The sequence below is a fragment of the Somniosus microcephalus genome, unplaced genomic scaffold, assembly GCF_052327205.1.
Source record: "Somniosus microcephalus isolate GS21.2 unplaced genomic scaffold, FLI_Smic_1.0 unresolved_chr4, whole genome shotgun sequence".
Lineage (NCBI taxonomy): Eukaryota > Metazoa > Chordata > Chondrichthyes > Squaliformes > Somniosidae > Somniosus > Somniosus microcephalus.
The window spans coordinates 13,980,296-14,004,416 of record NW_028225182.1 but is presented as its reverse complement, the minus strand read 5'-3'; the positions used below and the strand labels follow the sequence as shown (position 1 = coordinate 14,004,416).

Below are 24,121 nucleotides of genomic sequence, written 5' to 3'. Positions count from 1 at the left end.
TGCCTTGTTGAGGAGTCAGAAACACTGCTCACCTGTGATCCAGCGAAGTAAGAGAGAGAGATAGCTTCTCAGCAGCTATCTTTATACCTGGTCAGGTCCTGCTGTTCTGCCCTGCAAGGGCTGTGTGCAAAATTCCCCGCCCAAAGAGTCCAATACACAAGAGAAAGCTGTGATTGGCTAACTCAAAGTGGTTAGACTGGGTTAATGTGTCTTCTGGAGCTCCCTGGGCTGAAACAAAAGAGAATGCAACAGCCCTATTGTCCAGAATGCTAAGTGATTTAGACCCATTCAATTGTTAAACGTTTCCAATTCAAGGTACAAAAGTCTCTTCTGCAGTTTAGATGTATCCACTCGATATACAAACAAATGCTAATAGCATTCAATTGCTTTGTAAACAAAGCATTGTCCTTTGTCTTCGGCCATGTGGTGACAGCCATTTTTATCCCTGGAAATTTAAATGCACAAAGCCCAGGGATTCTTTAATCAAAAAAATTGATCCTCAGAACTGTAAATTATTGCGAATTCTTACACAATGACGGTTGATTTATTGTTCTCGACATCAGATGATAGGCTCAACCTCTCATTCCCAGTTCCAAGTAAGCGGGGCAGAAAGATGTGTGTTGTCCAGTGCTTCGTTTGACTGCACAGCAGATTGCTCAACATTTTCTTTGCAAGCTGCATTCGGCTGGCATAATTGTTGAAATTGAAAGCAGTGCTTCTTGAAACGTAGGCATTGCCCTTCGTATTCTCGACAAAAGTTAACAATTGCTTTTCTTTCGTGCAGCATTGCCTTGCAAAGATTATACACATTTTAACTGGCAGGACTGCAATACAATCTGCTCTGAGCAGTGTGAAAAAGAAGCAGAGATTTGTGAACAGATATCCATCAAGGCAGCTGTGTGATTTGCTCAGAACCGAGGCTTAGCAGAGGGGCAAGTGTGCAACCTGAAGTTAAGGATGAGACCAGGCCGAGACAAAGTATAATGGTGGAGACGGTAATGTTGTTGATTTTGAGAAAATAATGTAATGATTGGTTCAGCAACGGTTCCATGGTGTAATGGTGAGCACTCTGGCCTCTGAATCCAGCGATCTGAGTTCAAATTTCGATGAAGCCTGTATTTTTGTTGTCCCAGCTGCTGGAAATTTGGGACATACTGTAAGAATTCGCAATAATTTACAGTTCTGAAGATCAATTTTTTTTGATTAAGGAATCCCTGGGCGTTGTGCTTATAAATTTCCAGGGATAAAATTGGCGGTCACCACATGGCTGAAGACAAAGGACAATGCTTTGTTTACAACGCAATTGAATGCTATTAGCATTTCTTTGTATATCGAGTGGATACATCTAAACTGCAAAAGAGACTTTTGTACCTTGAATGGGAAACGTTTAACAATTGAATGGGTTTTAAATCACCCAGCACTGGACAAAAAGGCTGTTGCATTCTTTTGTTTCAGCCCAGGGAGCTCCGGAAGGCACATTAACCCAGTCTAACCACTTTGAGTTAGCCAATCACAGCTTTCTCTTGTGTATTGGACCCTTTGGGTGGGGAATTTTGCCCACAGCCCTTGCAAGGCAGAACAGCAGGGGCCTCACCAGGTATAAAGATAGCAGCTGAGAACCTATCTCTCTCTCTTACTTCGCTGGACCAAAGGTGAGCAGGGTGTTCTGACTCCTCAACAAGGTAACCTAGCAGGAGTTTGGGGTGCTGATTTGAGGGTAATTGCTAAGCTTGTTTAAATAACATTGTAGTTATCTTATCCCTTGTTTTCGCCGTCTGCAACCCCCCTGTTATATAGTTTTAATGTAATTAATGTGTTCGTGTGGTATAGTTTATTCTTTGGATTGTAGTTTATTTAGTTAATAAAACTTGATTTTTTTCTCTCATCCAAACGACATGTTCCATTTTAATATCATTAATTATCAGTTCCTCCACTCAGAACTAAAGGAGGGGTAGCGATTCGGAACCGCTGTTTTAAAATTGGTTTTATTGGAATTGGCCTGATGGCAGGCAAAGGCTGCAAGACCAGGAAATTTACTTTAAACCAGTTTAAAGAAGCCCCCAACACTTACAGTACAAGCTTGGCATCTGCATACCAACCACGGTTACTGGATTGTTTGCTGCCTGAATCAATGATGGTTGATTTATTGTTGTCCCAGCTGCTGGAAATTTGTGACATACGAGCTTGGCATCTGCATACCAACTACTGTTACTGGACCGTTTGCTGCCTGAATCAATGACGGTTGATTTATTGTTCTCGACATCAGATGATAGGCTTGCCCTCTCATTCCCAGTTCCAAATAAGCGGGGCAGAAAGATGTGTGTTGTCCAGTGCGTCGTTTGACTGCAAAGCAGATTGCTCAACATTTTCTTTGCAAGCTGCATTCGGCTGGCAAAATTGTTGAAATTGAAAGCAGTGCTTCTTGAAATGTAGGCATTGCACTTCGTGTATCGAAAAAAGTTAACAATAGCTTTTCTTTCGTGCAGCAGTGCCTTGCAAAGATTATACTCATTTTACCTGGCAGGACTGCAATACAAGCTGCTGTGAGCAGTGTGAAAAAGAAGCAGAGATTTGTGAACCGATAGCCATCAAGGCAGCTGTGTGATTTGCTCAGAACCGAGGCTGAGCAGAGGGGCAAGTGGGCAAGCTGAAGTTAAGGATGAGACCAGGCCGAGACAAAGTATAATGGTGGAGATGGTAATGTTGTTGATTTTGAGAAAAGAATCTAATGAATTCTTCAGCAAAGGTTCCATGGTGTAATGGTGAGCACTCGGGACTGCGGAATCCAGTGATCCGAGTTCAAATCTCGGTGGAATCTAAATTCTTGTCCCAGCTGCTGCAAATTTGGGACATACGAGCTTGACATCTGCATATCAACCACGGTTACTGGACCGTTTGCTGCCTGAATCAGTGCTGATTGATTTATTGTTCTCGACATCAGATGATAGACTTAACCTCTCATTCCCAGTTCCAAATAAGCGGGGCAGAAATATGTGTGTTGTCCAGTGCTTCGTTTGACTGCACAGCAGATTGCTCAACATTTTCTTTGCAAGCAGCATTCGGCTGGCAAAATATTTGAAATTGAAAGCAGTGCTTCTTGAAACGCACGCATTGCACTTCGTACTCTCGAAAAAAGTTAACAATTGTTTTTCTTTCGTGCAGCATTGCCTTGCGAAGATTATACACATTTTACCTGGCAGGACTGCAATACAAGCTGCTATGAGCAGTGTGAAAAAGAAGCAGAGATTTGTGAACCGATTGCCATCAAGGCAGCTGTGTGATTTGCTCAGAACCGAGGCTTAGCAGAGGGGTAAGTGGGCAAGCTGAAGTTAAGGATGAGACCAAGCTGAGACAAAGTATAATGGTGGAGACGGTAATATTGTTGATTTTGAGAAAAGAATCTAATGAACTCTTCAGCAACGGCTTGATCACCGCATGGGCCATCAGAATATTTTTATCATTTTACGGTGTTTCATAACATTTGAAATATAAAATTTATAAGGGAACAAATCCAAACCGTATCTCACGGGGGAATTATTTGGATGAACATCCATTGCACCTTTGACACAAGGGTGGAGAGAGACATAGACCATAGAATCATAGATTGATACGGCACAGAAGGAGGCCATTCGGCCCATCAAGTCTGCACTGTTACATTGAAAGAGCTCTCCAATTAGTCCCACTCACCTGCTCTTTCCTCACAGCCCTCCAAATTTCTCCTTATCAATATTCCCCTTTTGAAAGTTACTATTGAATCTGCTTCCACCACCCATTCAGGCAGTGCATTCCCAATCAGAATAACTCACAGCGTAAAAAAATTCTCCTCATCTCCCCTCTGGTCCTTTTGACAGTTATCCTCAATTGGTGTCCTCTGGTTACCAACCCTCCTGCCACTGGAAACAGTGTCTCCTTATTTACTCTATCAAAACCCCTTGAAATTTTGAAAACCTCTATTAAACTTCCTCTTAACCGTCTGAGGAAAAGAATCCCAGCTTCTCCAGTCTCTCCACATAACTGAAGTCTCTCATCCCTGGGACCACTCTGAGACTTCAAACCGAGGCTCTCGCTCTATGTGTCTGTTGCTCTCTCTTTGTCTCTATCTGTCTCTCGCTCTGTCTATTGCTCTTTCTATGTCCGTCTCTTTCTCACTCTATTCACAGCTGGACTGTTACTCTGACAGATTCTGTTATATGTTAATATGGTTATGAAAGATGTCATGCGTGAGACCGATGGTTCAATTCCCCGACAGGGCAGATGATTTTTAACATCCCCCATTATAAACCGTTGGACATCACCTTAAAATGCTCCTTTTTGAACAGAAAAAAATAACTAAATGAATTTTAAAAGATGTACTGGCATATGAAGAAATGTATAACAATTTCCTGCAACATTTCCTCATTAGCATAGTTTCCCTCTCCCTTTTGTGTGGGGCACGGAGGAGGGAGAGAGGGACAGAGCAAATGAGATTAACAGGGTTACGCACAAATCGCTGGGGTTTGGGACTAAGCACGACTTCTCTTTCAAAGAGACAGCACAGGCACGATGGGCCGACTGGCCTTCCAATGTAATGCAAGCCTCCGTAAATCAATGAAACTCAGATGGATATCTGAGACATACACACACAAAGAGACACATGTCTGTGTCTGTGTGTGTTTGAGCATTTGTCACAAACACTGCATAACTACTTCCTCTACCACGTCCTTGATAGTATAGCGGTGAGTATTCAATTCCCCGACAGCTTCTCTCTGTATGTTTCATAGAAACATAGAAGATCGGAGCACGAGTAGGCCATTCGGCCCCTCGAGCCCGCTCTGTCATTTAATGAGATCATGGCTGATCATCCAAATTCAGTACCCTGTCGCTGCTTTCTCCCCATATACCTTGATCCCTTTAGCCTCAAGAAATATATCCAACTCCTTCTTGAATATATTTAATGAATGTGCCTCAACTGCCCCGTGTGGCAGAGAATTCCACAGGTTCACCACTCTCTGGGTGAAGAAATTCCTCCTCATCTCAGTCCTAATTGGTTTACCCACTATGCTTAGTCTATGACCACTGGCTCTGGAATCCCCCGCCATCGGGAACATGCTTCCTGCATCTAGTTTGTCTAGTCCTGTTAAAATTTTATAAGTTTCAATGAGATCCCCTCATTCTTCTTAACTCTAGCGAATATAAGCCTAATCAACCCAATCTCTCCTCATACGTCTTTCCTGCCATCCCAGGTATCTGTCTGGTGAATCGTTGCTGCACTCTCCATGGCAAGAACATCCTTCCTCAGATAAGGCGACCAAAATGGCACACAATACTCAAGGTTTTTCTCTCTCTCTCTTAGAAAAGCACAGACGGAAATAGATTTCAAGTGTATGCCTACCCGCAACTGGTGCTGTGGTTTCCTGAACACGTCTTTTGTATTCTCACCTGAAAAATGTCATTTTGTACCAAAAGTTTGCCTGGCATGGAAGTAATCTGAATTTCACAAAATACACTTCCTTGCCTGCTGCACAATGCCTGCTGTTTCAAAGTCATCAGGAAATGACTAGACCTTTCTATCAACATTTGGAACAAGACACTTTACATGTTGCCTACATTTAACTGCAGCTCACAGTGTCAGAAAAGTCACAGTTATCAATAGTCTTCCATGTATCTTCTTTCCCACTACATCTCCCTAACAAACTTAGCTGATCAGAGCACGGCTATCAATCAATTTATTGCCAGTGAGAAAAATGCAACATTTGAAACTTAGCAACGTGTGCAAGACTGGAATCAGAGAGTGCCTGGGCAGTGATAACTTAACCTGAGCATTAAGATATTCATTAGGCCTGAGCCCTTCCTGTATTGCTCAGTAGCCCACTGAGTGAGAAACTGAGAGACAACAGGCCGGGCATGGAGCCTGGGCATTTTCAGTTCTGTGTGGGGCTCAGCACCATACCTGCTGCTGAAGATTTAACTTGACATCATTTCAGCTTGGCTCAAGATCAGTGAGTCAAAACAGGACAGAAGGAGGCCATTCGGCCCATCGAGTCCGTGCCGGCTCTCTGTCGAGCAACCCAGTCAGTCCCATTCCCCGCTCTCTCCCCGTAGCCCTGCAAGTTTATTTCCCTCTAGTGCCTATCCAGTCACCCCTTGAAAACATTGAGTGTCTCCGGTTCCACCAGGTTGGGGCGGAAACATTTTGTAAAATATTCCCCATTAAAAATGAATTAACATGAAAAAGTTAATTAGTTTTGTGGTTAAATATGAATAAAATAAAGTCTCTTAAAACACGTATATTTGCTCTGTGCAATTCTGGGCCATCAGCAGCAGCATAATTGTATTCAACCACAATCTCGTCGGGCATATCACTCCACCATTACCCTCAAACCATGGGACCAAACCTGGCTCAGTGAGATGTGTAGAAGAGCAGGCCAGGAGCGGCACCAGGCGCACCTAATAATGAGACCATTCCGAACTGGTGAAACTGGATATGGAACCAAGGCGGGCCAATGCAGCTCAGATACAGATTATCCAGGATCTAATTGAGTGAAGGAACAGGGCTGAGGGGCTGAATGGCCTCCTCATGTTCCGATTAGTCTGTCACCATTAAGAAAATGTTACGGAATGGCTTTCTTGGATCCCAGTGGATGATCTCATACTCACCGACATTGTACCCAGTGCTACAGTTTAACCCACGATCTTGCAGCCAAAATACACATTTTGAAAAACTGGAAAAAGTTAATGCACTGCCTCTGGGGGAGCTCGAACCACCAACGTTTCGGTTAACAGCCAAACGCGCTAACCAATTGCGCCACAGACACTGGCTGAAAAGTTGATTACAACATATACTAAAGCCAGAGATTACCGAGATAAAACCTCAGGTCACAGAGAGCAAGATAGCAACTGTCCAGACTCTGTTTACTTATGCAAATTAAAAAATGTAACTTTCATTGTCGGAGGGACTGAGGTTGTCATTTCAATGTTTTCAGCTGATTTCACAGGCGATCCCCACCTCTGAATCCCCCAGCAGAGAATTCAAGGAGAGTTTGATATAAATGAGATTCAACATTAGTATCCGAACATTACTCTTGATTCGGGACTCTGATCTCTCTCCAGCATGTCGCTGCTGAAGATTGAATTTGATATAATTTCACCTTGTCTCGTGATCAGAGCGGCTCAGTGAGACTTCGGCCGTCTCTCCCTTCACAACCCATCAGTGCGGAGAAAAGAACAAGGAATTTTACACATGTGTTCTGCTCTGTAACTTTATTTGAACATTTCACTGCATTTCACGCTGTGTACAACACGGTGAGGTCCCCCGTGCTGTGTCAGCTTTGTATCTTTATCAACACTCCAGCTTTACATTAACACAACCTGAGCTCCGAGAGCTGGTCGGGTCACATTGCCCGAAGTGAGGAATGAGCGAGAGGGGCAATTCCTCCCGGGGTTAGAAAATCCTCCGAAAGAATGACAGAATATTTAATTTGCTGTGAAGCCGAAATAGCTCAGTTGGGAGAGCGTTTTAAAGGTCCCTGTTTCGATCCCGTGTTTTGGCAGCTTTTAATCATAGTCACCTCCTTCACTATAAGAGGAGCGAATCAGGGGAGATTTTCCATTCTCACACGGGCATCTCCCAAAGGAAATGCAAGTAAAAGCCGCATTTTACTCGTTAGATCCTGCTCCAACCGTTCGCTGCAGGTTCGAATCGAGTCGGGGTCTCGCCGACTGTTTTTATTCCGGGACTGAGGGAGGGGCTGTTCAGCGGTGGTGCGATAATCATTTTTAGAATGAGGTTTGTTAGATTAAAGAGCTCTTTTACAGTTACTTTCGATTTACACACTGCCCAGTTGTATATAGGAACAATGTTTAAGCGACGTGGTGTGTTCAAAGTTTGTGCAGTAAATTGGTCAGCCAGTCTAAGCCTGAATGACATATTTTCCAGCCTGGGTTCGAGCCTGCCCACGAGCGCATTGTGGCCGGTAAGCTCAGTTGGTGAGAGCGTGGTGCTAATAACGCCAAGGTCGCAGGTCCGATCCCTGTACGGGCCATCGGAATATTTTCATAATTTTACGCTTTTCTCACACATTTCAAATACAAACTTTATAAGGAAGCCGATGCAAACTGAGTCTCACGGGGGATTTATTTGGATTAACATCCATTGCACCTTTGCCACCAGGGCTGAGAAACACATCTTTCTATTTATTTGACTTTCTGAGTTTGCTGATGAACGTTGATGGGATGTGGACGTCGCTGGCTAGGCCTGCATTTAGTGCCCATCCCTAATTGCCCTTGAGAAGATGGTGGTGAGCCGCCTTCTTGAACTGCTGCAGTCCATATGGTACACCCACAATGCTGTTAGGAAGGGAGTTCCAGGATTTTGGCCCAGCGACAGTGAAGGAACGGTGAAACAGGTCCAAGTCAGGATGGTGTGTGGCTTGGAGGGGAACTTGTAGGTGGTGATCTTCCCATGCGTCTGCTGCCCTTGTCCTTCTAAGTGGAAGAGGTCACGGGTTTGGAAGGTGCTGTTGAAGGAGCTTTGGTGAGTTGCTGCAGTGCATCTTGTAGATGGTACACACTGCAGCCACAGTGTGCTGGTGATGGAGGGAGTGAATGTTGAAGGTAGTGGATGGAGTGCCAATCAAGCGGGCTGCTTTATCCTGAATGGTGTCGAGCTTCTTGAGTGTTGTTGGAGCTCCACTCATCCAGGCAAGTGGAGAGTATTCCATCACACTCCTGACTTGTGCCTTGTAGATGGTGGAAAGGCTTTGGGGAGTCAGGAGGTGAGACACTCGCTGCAGAATTCGTAGCCTCTGGCCTGCTCTTGTAGCCACAGTATTTATATGGCTGGTCCAGTTCAGTTCCTGATCAATGGTAACCCCCAGGATGTTGATAGTGGGGGATTCAGCGATGGTAATGCCATTGAATGTCAAGGGGAGATGGTTAGAGTCTCGTTTGTTGGAGATGGTCATTGCCTGGCACTTGTGTGGTGTGAATGTTACTTGCCACTTGTCAGCCCAAGTCTGAATGTTGTCCAGGTCTTGCTGCATATGGACACGGACTGCGTCAGTATCTGACGAGTCTCGAATGGTGCTGAACAGTGTGCAATTTCAGCAAACATCCCCACTTCTGACCTTATGATGGAGGGAAGGTCATTGGTAAAACAGCTGAAATTCGAGGAGCATTTGTAATAAGGTGGATGAATTGGCTGCGCAAATAGAGGTAAACAAATATGATTTGGTTGGGATTACGGAAACGTGGGTCAAGGATGGCCAAGACTGGGAACTCAACATCCAGGGGTATTCGATATTCAGGAAAGATAGGCAAAAAGGAAAGGGAGGTGGGGTAGCATTACTGGTTAAAGAAGGGATTAATACAATTGTAATGAAGGACATTAGCTCTGATGATGTGGAATCTGTATGGGTATAATTGAGAAAAACTAAGGGGAAAAAAACATTAGTGGGAGTGGTATATAGACCTCCCAACAGTAAGGCAGAGGTTGGGGATGGCATTAAAAGGGAAATTAAAGAAGCGTGCAATCAGGGCACAGCAGTCATCATGGGTGACTTTAATCTACATATAGATTGGGCCTACCAAATTAGTGACAATACTGTGGAGGAGGAATTCCTGGAGTGTTTACGGGATGGTTTCATGGACCAATATGTCGAGGAACCAACCAGAGATCAGGTCATCTTAGACTGGGTATTATGAAACGAGAAAGGATTAATTAGCAATCTTGTTGTACGAGGCCCCTTGGGTCTGAGCGATCATAATATGATCGAATTCTTCATTAAGATGGAGAATGAAGTAATTGACTCAGAGACTAGGGTCCTCAATTTAAATAAAAGAAACTACGATGGTCTGAGGAGCGAGTTGGGTAGGATTAATTGGGGAATGGCACTCAAATGGTTGACGGTGGATAGGCAATGGCAAACCTTTAAAGACCGAATGGATGAGCTACAGAATTTGCTCATCCCAGTTTGGCATAAAAATAAAACAAAAAAGGTGACTCAACCGTGGCTAACAAGGGACATTAGGGATAGCATAAGATCCAAGGAGACGACATATAAATTGGCCAGAAAAAGCAGTAATCCTGAGGATTGGGAGAAGTTTAGGATTCAACAAAGGAGGACAAAGGGATTAATTAAGAAAGGGAAAATAGAATATGAGAGTAAGCTATCAGGGAACATAAAAACTGACTGTAAAAGCTTATATAGATATGTGAAGAGAAAAAGATTGGTGAAGTCAAGCGTAGGTCCCTAACAGTCAGAATCATGGGAATGTATAATGGGAAACAAAGAAATGGCAGACCAACTAAATTCATACTTTGGTTCTGTCTTCACAAAGGAGGACACAAATAACCTCCCAGAGGTGCCAGGGAACATAGGGCCTGATGAAAGGGTGGAGCTGAAAGAAATCAGTATTTGTAGGGAAATGGTGTTAGGAAAATTAATGGGACTGAAGGCCGATAAATCCCCAGGGCCTGATAATCTACATCCCAGGGTACTTAAGGAAGTGGCCCTAGAAATTGTAGATGCATTGCTGATCATCTTCCAGAAATCGATAGACACTGGAACAGTACCGATGGATTGGAGGGTAGCTAATTTTACCCCGCTATTCAAAAAAGGTGGTAGAGAAAAAGCGGGGAATTATAGACCGGTAAGCCTGACATCGGTAGTGGGGAAAATGCTGGAATCTATTATAAAAGATGTAATAGCAGAGCACTTGGAAAGCAGTGACAGGATCGGACAAAGTCAACATGGATTTCCAAAAGGTAAATCATGCTTGACTAATCTACTGGAAATTTTTGAGGATGTAACTGTTAAAATAGATAAGGGAGAACCAGTGGATGTGGTGTATTTGGACTTTCAGAAGGATTTCGATAAGGTCCCACATAAGAGATTAGCGTACAAAATTAAGGCACATCGGATTGGGGTCAAGGTATTGACTTGGATAGAGAACTGGTTGGCGGACAGAAAGCAAAGAGTTGGAATAAATGGGTCGTTTTCCGAGTGGCAGGCAGTGACTAGTGGGGTACCGCAAGGATCGGTCCGAGGACCCCAGCTGTTCACAATATATATTAATGATCTGGACGAGGGAATTGGATGTAATATCTCCAAATTTGCAGATGACACAAAGCTGGGTGGGAGGGTAAGCTGTGAGGAGGATGTCGTGAAACTCCAGTACGATTTGGGCAGATTGGGTGATTGGGCAGAAACATGGCAAATGCACTATAATGTGGATAAATGTGAGGTTATCCACTTTGGAGGCAAAAACAGGAAGGCAGATTATTATTTGAATGGCAATAGATTGGGAGAAGGGGAAGTGCACAGAGACCTGGGTGTTCTTGTGCACCAGTCGCTGAAGGTAAGCATGCAGGTGCAGCAGGCGGTTAAGAAGGCAAATGGTATGTTGGCCTTTGTAGCAAGAGGGTTCGAGTACAGGAACAAGCATGTCTTGCTACAGTTGTACAGGGCCTTGGTGAGACGACACCTTGAGTATTGTGTGCAGTTTTGGTCGCCTTACCTGAGGAAGGACATTCTTGCCATGGGAGGAGTGCAGCGAAGATTCACCAGACTGATACATGGGATGGCAGGAATGACGTATGAGGAGAGATGGTGTCGATTGGGATTATACTCACTGCAGTTTAGAAGATTGAGAGGGGATCTCATCGAAACCTATAAAATTCTGTCAGGCCTGGACAGACTAGATGCAGGAAGGATATTTATGATGGCCGGGGAGTCCAGAACCAGGGGTCATAGTCTAAGCATAAGGGGTAAGCCATTTAGGACTGAAATGAGGAGGAATTTCTTCACCCAGAGAGTGGTGAATCTGTGGAATTCTCTGCCACAGAGGGCGGTGGAGGCCAGTTCATTAAATATATTCAAAAAATAGTTGGATATATCTCTTAAGGCTAAAGGGATCAAGGGATATGGGGAGAAGGCAGGGACAGGGTACTGAATTTGAATGATCAGCCATGATCTCATTGAATGGTGGAGCAGGCTCGAAGGGCCGAATGGCCTACTCCTGCTCCTATCTTATATGTTTCTATGTTTCTATGGGTGGGCCTAGGACACTGCCCTGAGGAACTCCTGCAGTGATGTCATGTGATTGAGATGAATGACCTCCAACAACCACGGCCAACTTCCTTTGTGCTAGGTATGATTCCAACCAATGGAGAGTTTTCCCCTTGATTCCCATTGACTTCAATTTCGCTAGGGCTCCTTGATGCCACACTCGATCAAATGCTGCCTTGATGTCAAGGGCAGTCACTCTCACCTCACCACTTGAGTTCAGCTCTTTTGTCCATGTTTGGACCAAGGCTGTAATGAGGTCAGGAGCTGAGTGGCCCTGGTGGAACCCAAACTGGGCATCGGTTAGTAGGATATTGCTGAGTAAGTGCTGCTTGATAGCACTGTCGACGGCACCTTCCATCACTTTGCTGACGATTGAGAGTAGACTGATGGGACGGTAATAGGCCGGGTCGGATTTGTCCTGCTTTTTGTAGACAGGACATACTTGGGTTGTGAAGGGAGAGGCGGGCCGAAGTCCCACTGAGCCGCACTGACCCCGAGCCAAGGTGAAATTAAAGTCAGTTCAATCTTTAGCAGCGGGCGGCTGGAGAGAGAGAAGATTCCGGAATCAAGGAGAGATTTTCTTATTTTGTTGCATCGCATTTATATGAAACACTCATTGACCGAGCTGGGAATTGCCTTTAAAATCAGCCCAAAAATTTAAAACGCAAACTCCCCACCATCGGGATGAAGTATCCTAAACTGCACCGACTGGGCTAGCCGGACTGGTCTGTCGCAAGGACCCTGCCTGTGCTCCAGTTTCCTCTCAATTACCCGGTTTATCAGTAAATCCACCAGCAAATGCCCGAGGGAACCTTATTACTGATTCATTGTCCAATTACTTGAATAGAAAGCGAGCGGAGGAGAAGGATTGAGAGCTTTTCGTGTGGATCAGAAGTGATGTTGTTTGACGGAGAAGCGACACAATCTCAATCAGTGCAGAGAGGTGAGTCAGCGGGTCACCTTCTCCCTTAACACATCCCTCTGACTTGCGGCTGACAAACTGAGCAGAGGTTTTGGGACTGCAGCAATTATCACGCTCGCCTTACGCCCGAAATGCCCCCGTTTCCGCTCCAGGACGGGATGAATGATATTGGATCTTGCTCCAGGTGAACCCCCAGGGATGAGTTTCTTTCCCTGTGTGGAAAATTGCCCAAGTATGTCCTGTCTACAAAAAGCAGGACAATTTATATCTGAAGGAATGAGATTCCACACTTATAAAAGTTAATTTTCAGTGCTAGGGAGGTTGCTTGGTGGAAATTAAGACGACTTCGACTGAAATGGGCGGGGTTGATGCGGTGTGTGAAATATGGTGACGATCTATGGTTATTATGGTTATTATCCGAGGCGACGCTGCAGGATCCTTTAAAGATCTCCCGCGGATCCACTGAAACTAGTCGAACGTGCAGCTTTGAGAGGGGCTTTCTGCACCATCAGGGCAGGAAACGGGAGGGAGGGAGGGACACTGTCGGTATCTGTGCTGTGGTTGAGTCTGTGAAGAATGGTCCGGGATCAGATAATGTACAGCCTCTATGAAATATTTTATTTTATTCATATTTAATTACAATATGTTTTCTTTCATTGTTCATATTTATTAAATTGCAATAGGAAAGGTTTATTTTCAGTTTGAACCGGGCACCATTTCTAGAACATAATGTTTCCCCCCAGGATCGAGCCGGAGACTTTTCGCCTGTGCGGTGAACATGATAAACCGCTACACTATGGAAACCTCCGCTTAGCTAAACATCCAGAAAGAACTGTTCAGCGAGAAGGTGAAATGCTGAATTCCAGATTCTGGATTTATTTCCTTTCACTGCCATTTCTCTGACCGAAACTGCACAAGTCAAAAATGTTCCTTTCAAAGTCATTAAACTGTCGAATTTCCAGGTCGCCCCCGAATCTTCTGAATCAGATGCCTCCAGTTTTCCCACTCAATCAATGTCCCTTTGCAATTTTCTGCTCCTATCCTCACTAATTACTGTGCCACTGTCAGACTTGGTTTACAGTTATCGATCGTAGGATCCGGAATGCACTGCCTGAAAGGGTGCTGGAGGCAGATTCAATCGTGGTTTTCAAAAGGCAGTTGCATAAGTAGCTGTATGATTGTCTGATTCACTGAGATCACCTCTCGTTCTTCTAAACTCCGGAGAGTATAGGCCCAATCTACTCAAACGCTCCTCATGGGACAGCCCTCTCATTGCAGGAATCAGTCTAGTGAACCTTCTCACACCCCATCTAAGGCAAGTATATCCTTCAACAGGTAAGGTGACCAAAACTAAAATACGTTTTTGATCTGCTGGTAGTGAGCGAGCAAGGATCTGCGAGATATTGCAGTTTGTACAAGTGTTCCCTGGTGGTCTAGTGATTAGGATTCGACGCTCTCATCGCCGCGACCCATTGGTTCTTACAAAACTGTTTAATAAAATAACCCAACTCTGTTAGACACTTAATAATTCTCTTAATCGACCCACTGCTTGTTGTTGCACACTGAAGGGAATGCTAACATGTTTTCCAGGTGAGAGTCAAACTTTAGTAACATTTTTGTAGAATCAGACAGCACAGAAGGAACCCATTAAGCCCCATCGTGCCTGTGCCGGCTCTTTGAAAGAACTATTCAATGAGTCCCACTGCCCTGCTCTTTCCCCATAGCCCTGCAAGTGTTTCTTTTTCAACTACATTTCCCTTTTGAAAGTTAATGTTGAATCTATGATTCTATGACACTGTTTTTATTTTTACACGGCCTGGTTCACAGTTCTGAATATTGTCCATACGCAGCAAGTTGAATTGTTGTTCAGAAGCTGCTCGACCTGTTGTGTATTTTGAGCAGTTTCCCAGTTTATTTCCCTGTGATGTGATGATTGTGGGGTCTCGGTGTGTGTAATTGGATTTGCTGCAGTCCGCCGGCAGCAGGTGGTGAAAGCGGGCCAGAGACAGTGACTGACAGGTGAGCTAGATTTCCTTACACACCTTGGAATTCAGGAGAACCTGGATCTTGGTTTGCAGAGCAAACTGCTAAAATAAAGTGTGTAAAATGAGAAGGGAAAAAGTTCATGACATGCAAAGCATGGAAATTACTGTGTGAAATGGGCCTCGGATAATATTAATGTCAATATGTTTCTGCCTGACATGGTGGTGGAAGCAGATTCAATATTAACTTTCAAAGGGGAAGGAAATTGAAAAAGAAACGCTTGCAGGGCTTTGGGAAAAGAGTAGGCAGTGGGAATAATTGGATCGCTCTTTCAAAGAGGCACAGCCACTATGGGCCGAATGGCCTCCTTCTGTGCTGTCTGATTCTATGATTCTATAATAATTATCGCAGTTTGTCTGTCACCCAGTAAACTTGTTATTAATTCCTGCAGTGAGCAACACAATGTTGTGGGTTGATTAATGATGATTGAATCAATTATGAAGGTTCTCACTGACTTGAATTATCCCTAAATACCTTCGGTTAACAAAATTCTCTCAATCGCAGATTAAAATGAACAAATGATGTTGTACCTTTGAAAGAGCTATCCAAATAGTCCCACTCCGCTGCTCTTCCCCCATAGCCCTGCTGACACTCCTGCCAGTGGAAACTGTTTCCCCCATAATTTTGAACAACTCTCTTAAATCTCCCCTGAAATGGGATTAATGGAGGTGAATGTGGGCAAATGTCAAGTCATCCACTAAGAAAGATTGGTCAGTCTATAATCTGAAAACATTGGCAGAGAATATTTTTTTTCTGTGAAATAGCCGGTCCTGTTTAATTTAACAGAAGTTGCCCCAGATCCCTGCTTTCACAAGCAATGAACATTTGAAAGCATTCTCCTAAAATACGATGTGTAAAATGAGATATGGGTTAAAAGTTCAGCACATGCAAGAGCAAAATAATCCGCTGTATTTCGACTATCCCTCAGTAACCACATTTTAATGTATTTCATTCTGCAAAAGAAAGTTATTGGCTCAAGATCAGTGAGTCAAAACAGGACAGAAGGGGGCCATTCGGACCATTGAGTCCGTGCCGGCTCTCTGTCGAGCAACCCAGCCAGTCTCATTTCCTGCTCTCTCCCCGTAGCCCTGCAAGTTTATTTCCTTCTAGTGCCTATCCAGTCTTCCCTTGAAAACATTGAGTGTCTCCGGTTCCACCACTTTGGGTCAGAAACATTTTGTAAAATATTCCCCATTAAAAATGAATTAACATGAATAAGTTAATTAAGTTTGTGGTTAACGATGAATAAAATAAAATCTCTTAAAGCACGTATAGTTTCTCTGTGCAATTCTGGGCCATCAGCAGCAGCAGAATTGTATTCAACCACAATCTGGTCGGGCAGATCCATCACTCTACCATTACCTTCAAGCCAAGGGTCCAAAGCTGGTTCAGTGAGATGTGTGGAAGAGCAGGACAGGAGCGGCACCAGGTGCACCGAAAAATGAGACCATTCCAAACTGGTGAAACTGGATATGGAACCAAGGCGGGCCAATGCAGCTGAGATGCAGATTATCCAGGATCTAATTGAATGAAGTGTGATGAAATATGCCATTCATCAGGCACTCTGTATTCTCTGTGTTTGATTGAGCCTGTGACTGTGACAAGCAGGGGAGTTTAGTTTCAGTTTCATTTCCTTACCTGTATTGTATTGTGTGTAGGGCTCCGCCCATTCCTGGCCCCTACTTAAGCAGGCCCCAGCGTGTCTCACAGGCAGTACAGCAGAACTCTGGATGAGAGACACTTCTCCACTGTGTATTACTTTCTGAGTTAATAAAAGCCTTGCTTTGCTCCGTTAACGTTGAGTCTCGGATTCATTGAGGCACATCAATTTTATTAACTCAATTTTCAACGCAATGGATCAACTCTTGAAACCCGAACGTTTGGATTTGGACCCGCATGCTTCGGACGCATCGGCACGATTCGGACACTGGTTTAAGTGTATGGAATTCTTCCTGGACAATTCCGCAGCCATCACAGACGCTACGGATGCTGAAAGTATGAAACTCAGAATCCTGCGGAATTGGGTAAGCCACCGGGTTTACCCCCTCATCCAAGACGCCGACACGTACCCGGCCGCATGCGACATCCTAAAGGTGCATTACCAGCAGCCTATGAACGAGGTGTACGCTAGGCATCTGCTCGCTACTCGCACACAGCGACCTGGGGAATCGCTGGATGAGTTCCTAGTCACCCTGAAAACGCTTGGCAAAGACTGCAAGTGCCAAGATGTAAAAGCCGCAGTGTACACTAACGAGCTTGTTCGTGATGCCTTTATCACAGGCCTCAGCTCCACTTACATCCGGCAGAGACTACTGGAAAAAACGGGATTGGACCTGAAACAGGCTGTGGCCCAGAGAAACTTGGGCGCCTACTCTTCAGCCCGCACCGCCCACGCCACCACGTGTGCACCAAGGGCGCCGCCATCTTGGAAGGCATCTTCCCCGCCCGGCAGCCCGACACCGTCGGGGCCCCGCTCTCCCCCCAGAAGCCCTACGACAGCCGCGACGTGTCGGGGCCCCAACTGCTACTTCTGCGGGCAGCCGAAGCACACCAGAAACCTGTGCCCGGTGAAAGGCACCACCTGCTTTAAGTGCGGTAAGAAGGGGCACTTCAGGAAGGTGTGCAGAGGAAACCCCGCTGGAAAACCCGCCACCGCTGCGTGTGCGCCGTGGGAGCGGCCCGACCTCGTGGGGTCCGCCATCTTGTGAGCAGACAGCGTGGACGCCATCTTGTCTCGATCAGGGCCCTACAGTGGCATCGGTCAAAGTGGACCAGACCAGACCGCACCCGCTATCCAAATCAATGGTGGACATCGAGGTAAACGGGTGCGGGGTTAAATGTTTAATTGACAGTGGAAGCACGGAGAGTTTTATCCACCCTGAACTAGCACAACTCTCTCTAATGGTGGTCCCTGCTCGGGGCACCATCTCTATGGCTGATAAAACCCAGACATCGACCATTATGGGTTACTGCGCGGTACAATTGTCCGTTAACGGAACTGTATACGATAATTTTAAATTACTAATCATGAAGAGTCTATGTGCGAGCGTGATCTTGGGCCTGGATTTCCAGTGCCACCACCAAAGCATCACGCTCAATTACGGTGGGTCCCAGCCGCCCCTCACAGTGTGCGGTCTGGCTACCCTGAAGGTAAAGCCGCTTTCGCTATTCGCGAACCTTACTCCCAACTGCCGGCCAATAGCGACCAAAAGCAGGAGGTACAGCTGGGGGGACAGGCAGTTCATCGTGACGGAGGTGGACAGGCTGCTGAGGGAGCGCGTTATTGAACATAGCAACAGCCCGTGGCGTGCCCAATTGGTGGTGGTGAGGGGTAGCGGGAAGAAACGGATGGTGATCGACTATAGCCAAACGATCAACATATACACCCAACTAGACACCTACCCGCTACCCCGCATATCAGAAATGGTGAACCAAATTGCCCAATACCGGGTGTTCTCCACCATCGACCTCAAGTCAGCGTACCACCAGCTCCCTATCAGACCAGAGGACCGCCCGTACACCGCCTTCGAGGCGAACGGACGCCTCTACCAATTCCTCAGAGTCCCCTTTGGGGTGACGAATGGGGTCTCGGTCTTCCAGAGGGAGATGGACCGCATGGTCGATGACCACCACTTGCAGGCAACCTTCCCCTACCTCGACAACGTCACCATCTGTGGTCACAACCAGCAGGATCACGACTCGAACCTCGAGAGGTTCCTGAAAACTGCACAAAAACGCAACCTCACTTTCAACGAGGACAAGTGCATTTTCAACACCACGCGCCTCTGCATACTAGGCAGCGTGGTGGAGAATGGGGAAATCGGACCGGACCCCGACCGACTGCGCCCCCTACGGGAGCTGCCCCTGCCCAACACTCCCAAAGCCCTGAAAAGGTGCCTGGGGTTATTTTCTTATTATGCCCAATGGGTCCCCAACTACTCCAACAAAGCCCGCCCCCTCTTGAAAGCATCCTCTTTTCCGCTCTCTGCTGAGGCCCATGCCACCTTCAAAAGCATTAAGCGGGATATTGAGTGGGCCACGCTACAGGCAGTGGACGAGAACACTCCCTTTCAAGTGGAAAGTGATGCGTCTGACTTTGCCTTGGCGGCCACCCTCAACCAGGTGGGGCGGTCCATAGCTTTCTTCTCGAGGACCCTCCAAGGGCCCGAGATCAGACACTCCTCCGTGGAAAAGGAGGCCCAAGCCATCGTGGAGGCAGTGCGCCACTGGCGCCACTACCTAGCCGGCAAACGCTTCACCCTACTTACCGACCAGCGGTCGGTAGCATTTATGTTTAATAATAAACAGAAGGGGAAGATTAAAAATGATAAGATTCTCAGGTGGCGGATCGAGCTCTCCACCTTCGAGTATGACATCATTTACCGGCCAGGGGCCCTTAACGAATCCCCCGACGCCCTCTCACGAGGGATGTGTACCAGCGCCACCGGGGATCGGCTACAGACCATCCACAACAACCTCTGCCACCCAGGGGTCACACGGCTGTTCCACTTCATAAAGTCTCGCAACTTACCCTACTCGATTGAGGAAGTTCGGTCTCTGACCAGGAACTGTCGCACTTGCGCTGAATGCAAGCCTCGGTTCTAACACCCAGACAGAGCCCACTTAATCAAAGCTACATGGCCCTTTGAGCAGCTCAGCTTAGATTTCAATGGCCCCCTCCCGTCAGTCGACCGCAGTGTTTACTTCCTGAACATTGTGGACGAATACTCCCGTTTCCCATTCGCCTTCCCCTGCCCAGACATGACCAGCGCCACGGTCATTAAGTGCCTCAACAGCCTGTTCTGCCTGTTCGGTATGCCGAGCTACATCCATACGGATAGGGGGGCGTCCTTCATGAGTGAAGAGCTACGCCAGTACATGCTGTCCAGGGGGATCGCCACGAGCCGTACCACCAGCTGCAACCCCCAGGGTAACGGCCAGGAGGAGCGAGAGAACGGGACAGTATAGAAAGCAGTCACTCTAGCTCTAAGGACCAAGGGCCTCCCTATCTCCCGCTGGCAGGAAGTCCTCCCAGATGTGCTCCATTCGATACAGTCGCTATTGTGTACTGCCACTAATGCCATGCCTCATGAACGAATGTTTGTCTTTCCACGGAAATCCACCTCAGGCGTATCCATGCCGTCATGGCTCTCCACCCCAGGTCTGGTGTTTGTACGAAGGCATGTGAGGGGCCACCAGATGGACCCTCTCGTGGAGTCAGTGTACCTACTCCACGCCAACCCCCAATACGCGTATGTCCGGCACGCCGACGGAAGGGAGGACACCGTGTCCATAAAAGACGTCGCCCCAGCCGGTAATGACAACAACCACGACAACAACAGCAACAACGATCACAGCAACTCTTACCCACCCACTATCGTTTCATCACCCCCGGAAGAACATCGACCAACGGTGACCCCACCAACTACCCCTTCAACAACCCTGGCGGCGCCACCGGCAGAGACCCAGGTGGCCACCGATGACACCCAGCCGACACCCGCGGCACCACAACAGCAATGTCGGTCACAGAGGACTATCAAACCCCCGAACAGACTAAATCTGTAGAAGGGGTGAATGTGATGAAATATGCCATTCATCAGGCACTCTGTATTCTCTGTGTTTGAGTGTGCCTGTGACTGTGACAAGCAGGGGAGTTTAGTTTCAGTTTCATTTCCTTACCTGTATTGTATTGTGTGTAGGGCTCCGCCCATACCTGGCCCCTACTTAAGCAGGCCCCAGTGTGTCTTACAGGCAGTACAGCAGATCTCTGGATGAGAGACACTTCTCCACTGTGTATTACTTTCTGAGTTAATAAAAGCCTTGCTTTGCTCCGTTAACGTTGAGTCTCGGATTCATTGAGGCACATCATGAAGGAACAAGGCTGAGGGGCTGAATGGCCCCCTCATGTTCCTATTAGTCAGTCACCATTAATAAAATGTTACGGAATGGCTTTCTCGGATCCCAATGGATGATCTCATACTCACCGACATTGTACCCAGTGCTGCAGTATATCCCATGATCTTGCAGCCAAAATACACATTTTGAAAACCTGGAAAAGGTTAACGCACCTTCACTGGGTGGGTGCGAACCACCAACTTTTCGGCTAATAACAGAACATGCTAATCGATTGCGCCACAGAGACTGGCGGAAAAATCGATTACAACATATACTAAAGCCGGAGTTTACGAGATAAAACCTCAGGTCACAGAGAGCAAGATAGCAACTGTCCAGACTCTGTTTACTTGTGCAAATTAAAGAAATGTAACCTTCATTGTTGGAGGGACTGAGGTTGTTATTTCAATGTTTTCAGCTGATTTCACAGGCGATCCCCAGCTCTGAATCCCCCAGCAGAGAATTCAAGGAGAGTTTGATATAAATGAGATTCAACATTAGTATCCGAACATTACTCCTTGATTCGGGACTCTGATCTCTCTCCAGCATGTCGCTGCTGAAGATTGAATTTGACATAACTTCACCTTGTCTCGTGATCAGTGCGGCTCAGTGAGACTTCGGCCGTCTCTCCCTTCACAACCCATCAGTGTGGAGAAAAGAACAGGGAATTTTACACATGTGTTGTGTTCTGTAACTTTATTTGAACATTTCAGTGCATTTCACGCTGTGTACAACACGGTGAGGTCCCCCCTGGTGTGTCAGCTTTGTATTTTTATCAACACCCCAGCTTTACATTAACACAACCTGAGCTCCTAGATCTGGTCGGGTCACATTGGCCGAAGTGAGGAATGAGTGAGAGGGGCAATTCCTCCCGGGGTTAGAAAATCCTCCGAAAGAATGACAGAATATTTAATTTGCTGTGAAGCCGAAATAGCTCAGTTGGGAAAGCGTTTTAAAGGTCCCTGTTTCAATCCCGGGTTTCGGCAGGTTTTAATTATATTTTCCTCCTTCACTTTAAGAGGAGCGAATCAGAGCAAGTTTTCCACTCCTGAACAGGCGTCTCCCAAAGGAATGGGAGTAAAACCGTATCGGACCCGCTAGATCCCGCTCCAACCGATTCCTGCCGGTTCGAATCCAGCCAGGGTCCCCCCAACTGTTTTTCTACCGGGACTGAGGGAGGAACTGTTCAGCGATGGTGCGATAATAATTTTTAGAATGAGGTTTGTTAGATTAAAGAGCTCTTTTACTGTTACTTTCGATTTAAACTCTGCCCAGTTGTATATAGGAACAATGTCTATGCGATGTGGTCTGTTCAATGTTTGTGCAGTAACTCGGTCACCCAGTGTGAGCCTGAAAGACAATCTCCCAGCCTGGGTTCGGGCCTGCCCAACGGGTAAATTGCGACCGGTTAGCTCAGTTGGTGAGAAAGTGTGCTAATAACGCCAAGGTCGTGGGCTCGATCCCCATACGGGACATGGGAATATTTTCATAATTTTACGCATTTCCCGCACATTTCAAATACAAACTTTATAAGGAAGCCGATGCACACAGAATCTCACGGGGGATTTATTTGGATTAACATTCATTGCACCTTTGCCACCGGGGCTGAGAGACACATCTTTCTGTTTATTTGTCTTTCTGGGTTTTCTGATGAACGTTGAACAGGCGGCCTGTTCCCGATAAAGGTCACAAGCAGGTACAAGACAGACAGAGCGGCTCTGACCCCGCGAGATGGGCAAAAGGCTTCAGTTCAGGACAAATGCATCAATGAATTGTTCGCCCGGCACCGAGAGAGACAACATCCAGAGAAAAACACAGGAGGAAATCGATTTCAAGTGGATGCCTACCCGCTCTTGGTGTCGTGCTTTCGCGAACACGTCTTTTGTGTTCTCATCTAAAAAGTGTCATTTTGTACAAACAGTTTGCCTGGCGCGAAAGAGTTAAAAAGGGGGCTCATAGTGTGTCCACTTCCGGTGTTTATAAACACTTCAGATTTCCTGATAATGTTGTTGAATCACATTTTTTGAAAGAGTCATTGACCGAGAGGTGCCGGGGGATTTAGAGCTGGGGATCGCCGGTGAAGCCAGCCCAATAATTTGAAACACAAACCGCCCCTGAGATTAAGAGTCTCAGGCTCTACCGACTGAGCTAGCCGGGCCGGTCTGACCCCGCGCACTGCTTGTGTTACAAACCATGAACCAGTTTCCCCTCAATTCCCAGGTTTACCAGTAAATCGGCCAACAAAAGCCCGAGAGAACCTTATTACTGATACTTTATCCAATCACTTTAATATGTGTTTTCTGGTTAGCAACACTTCTGCCGCCGGAAAATGTTCTCCTTGTTTACTTTATTAAAACTCTTCATGATGTTGAACACGTTTACAAAATCTGCCCTTATCTTCTCTGCTCTGAGGAGAACAGCCTTTTCTTCTCCACTACTCCACGGAACTGAAGTCCCGCATCCGTCCTAAAGCGCAGTGCCCGAATTACACACAATACTCCAAAGGTTTGGTATAACTTCCTTCCTTTTGCCCTCTATGCCTCTGTCTGTAAAGCCCAGGATTCCGTTTTCTTTTCTAACACAAGACAAAATGCTGCGGATGCTGGAAGTTTGAAATAAAAACAGAATTTGCTGAAAATACTCAGCAGCTGTGAATGGCAGGTGAGTTGGAAAAAAGCGAATTAGGCTCGGAATAGTGTGTAAGGGTTCCATGGTGTAATGGTGAGCACTCTGGACTTTGAATCCAGCAATCCGAGTTCAAATCTCGGTGGAACCTGGTTCCCTCTTATCCCAGCTGTTGTAAAAGTAATTGTAATTGGCTGCTCAGCAGCGGGAAAATGTCGAAGCTGAAGGTTTGGATGAGAAAAGGCCGGAATGAAATGGTGGAGTTAAAATTCTCCAGTTCTTCCAATATTGCTGCTGGGCGAGGTTTGCAAGTAGCCTTGAGAGGGCAGTGATGTATCGCCATTGCAGTGCTGGTCCCCGACACAAACTCCGTTCTGGAGCCACCGACTTCATCCCAATCCCTGGCCACTGAGACTGAACCAGACAGCTTGGTGCCGCATTTGATACTGAGCTGAGCTTCCGCCCAAGACGGTCTACTTCCACCTCTGTAACGTCGCCCGACTCCGCCGCTGATCTGCTGCTGAAACCCTCATCCTTGCCTTTGTCACCTCCAGACCTGACGATTCTAATGTACACCTGGAAGGCCTCCCAT

General features: G+C 46.3%; 1 non-coding gene across 1 annotated transcript; it reads left to right on the top strand.

The window, feature by feature from the left end:
* Positions 1–23,608: 23,608 nt before the first annotated feature.
* trnaq-uug (transfer RNA glutamine (anticodon UUG)) lies at positions 23,609–23,680 on the top strand. Its single transcript has one exon. It is a non-coding gene; the product is annotated as a tRNA-Gln (tRNA).
* The last annotated feature ends 441 nt before the right edge of the window (positions 23,681–24,121 follow it).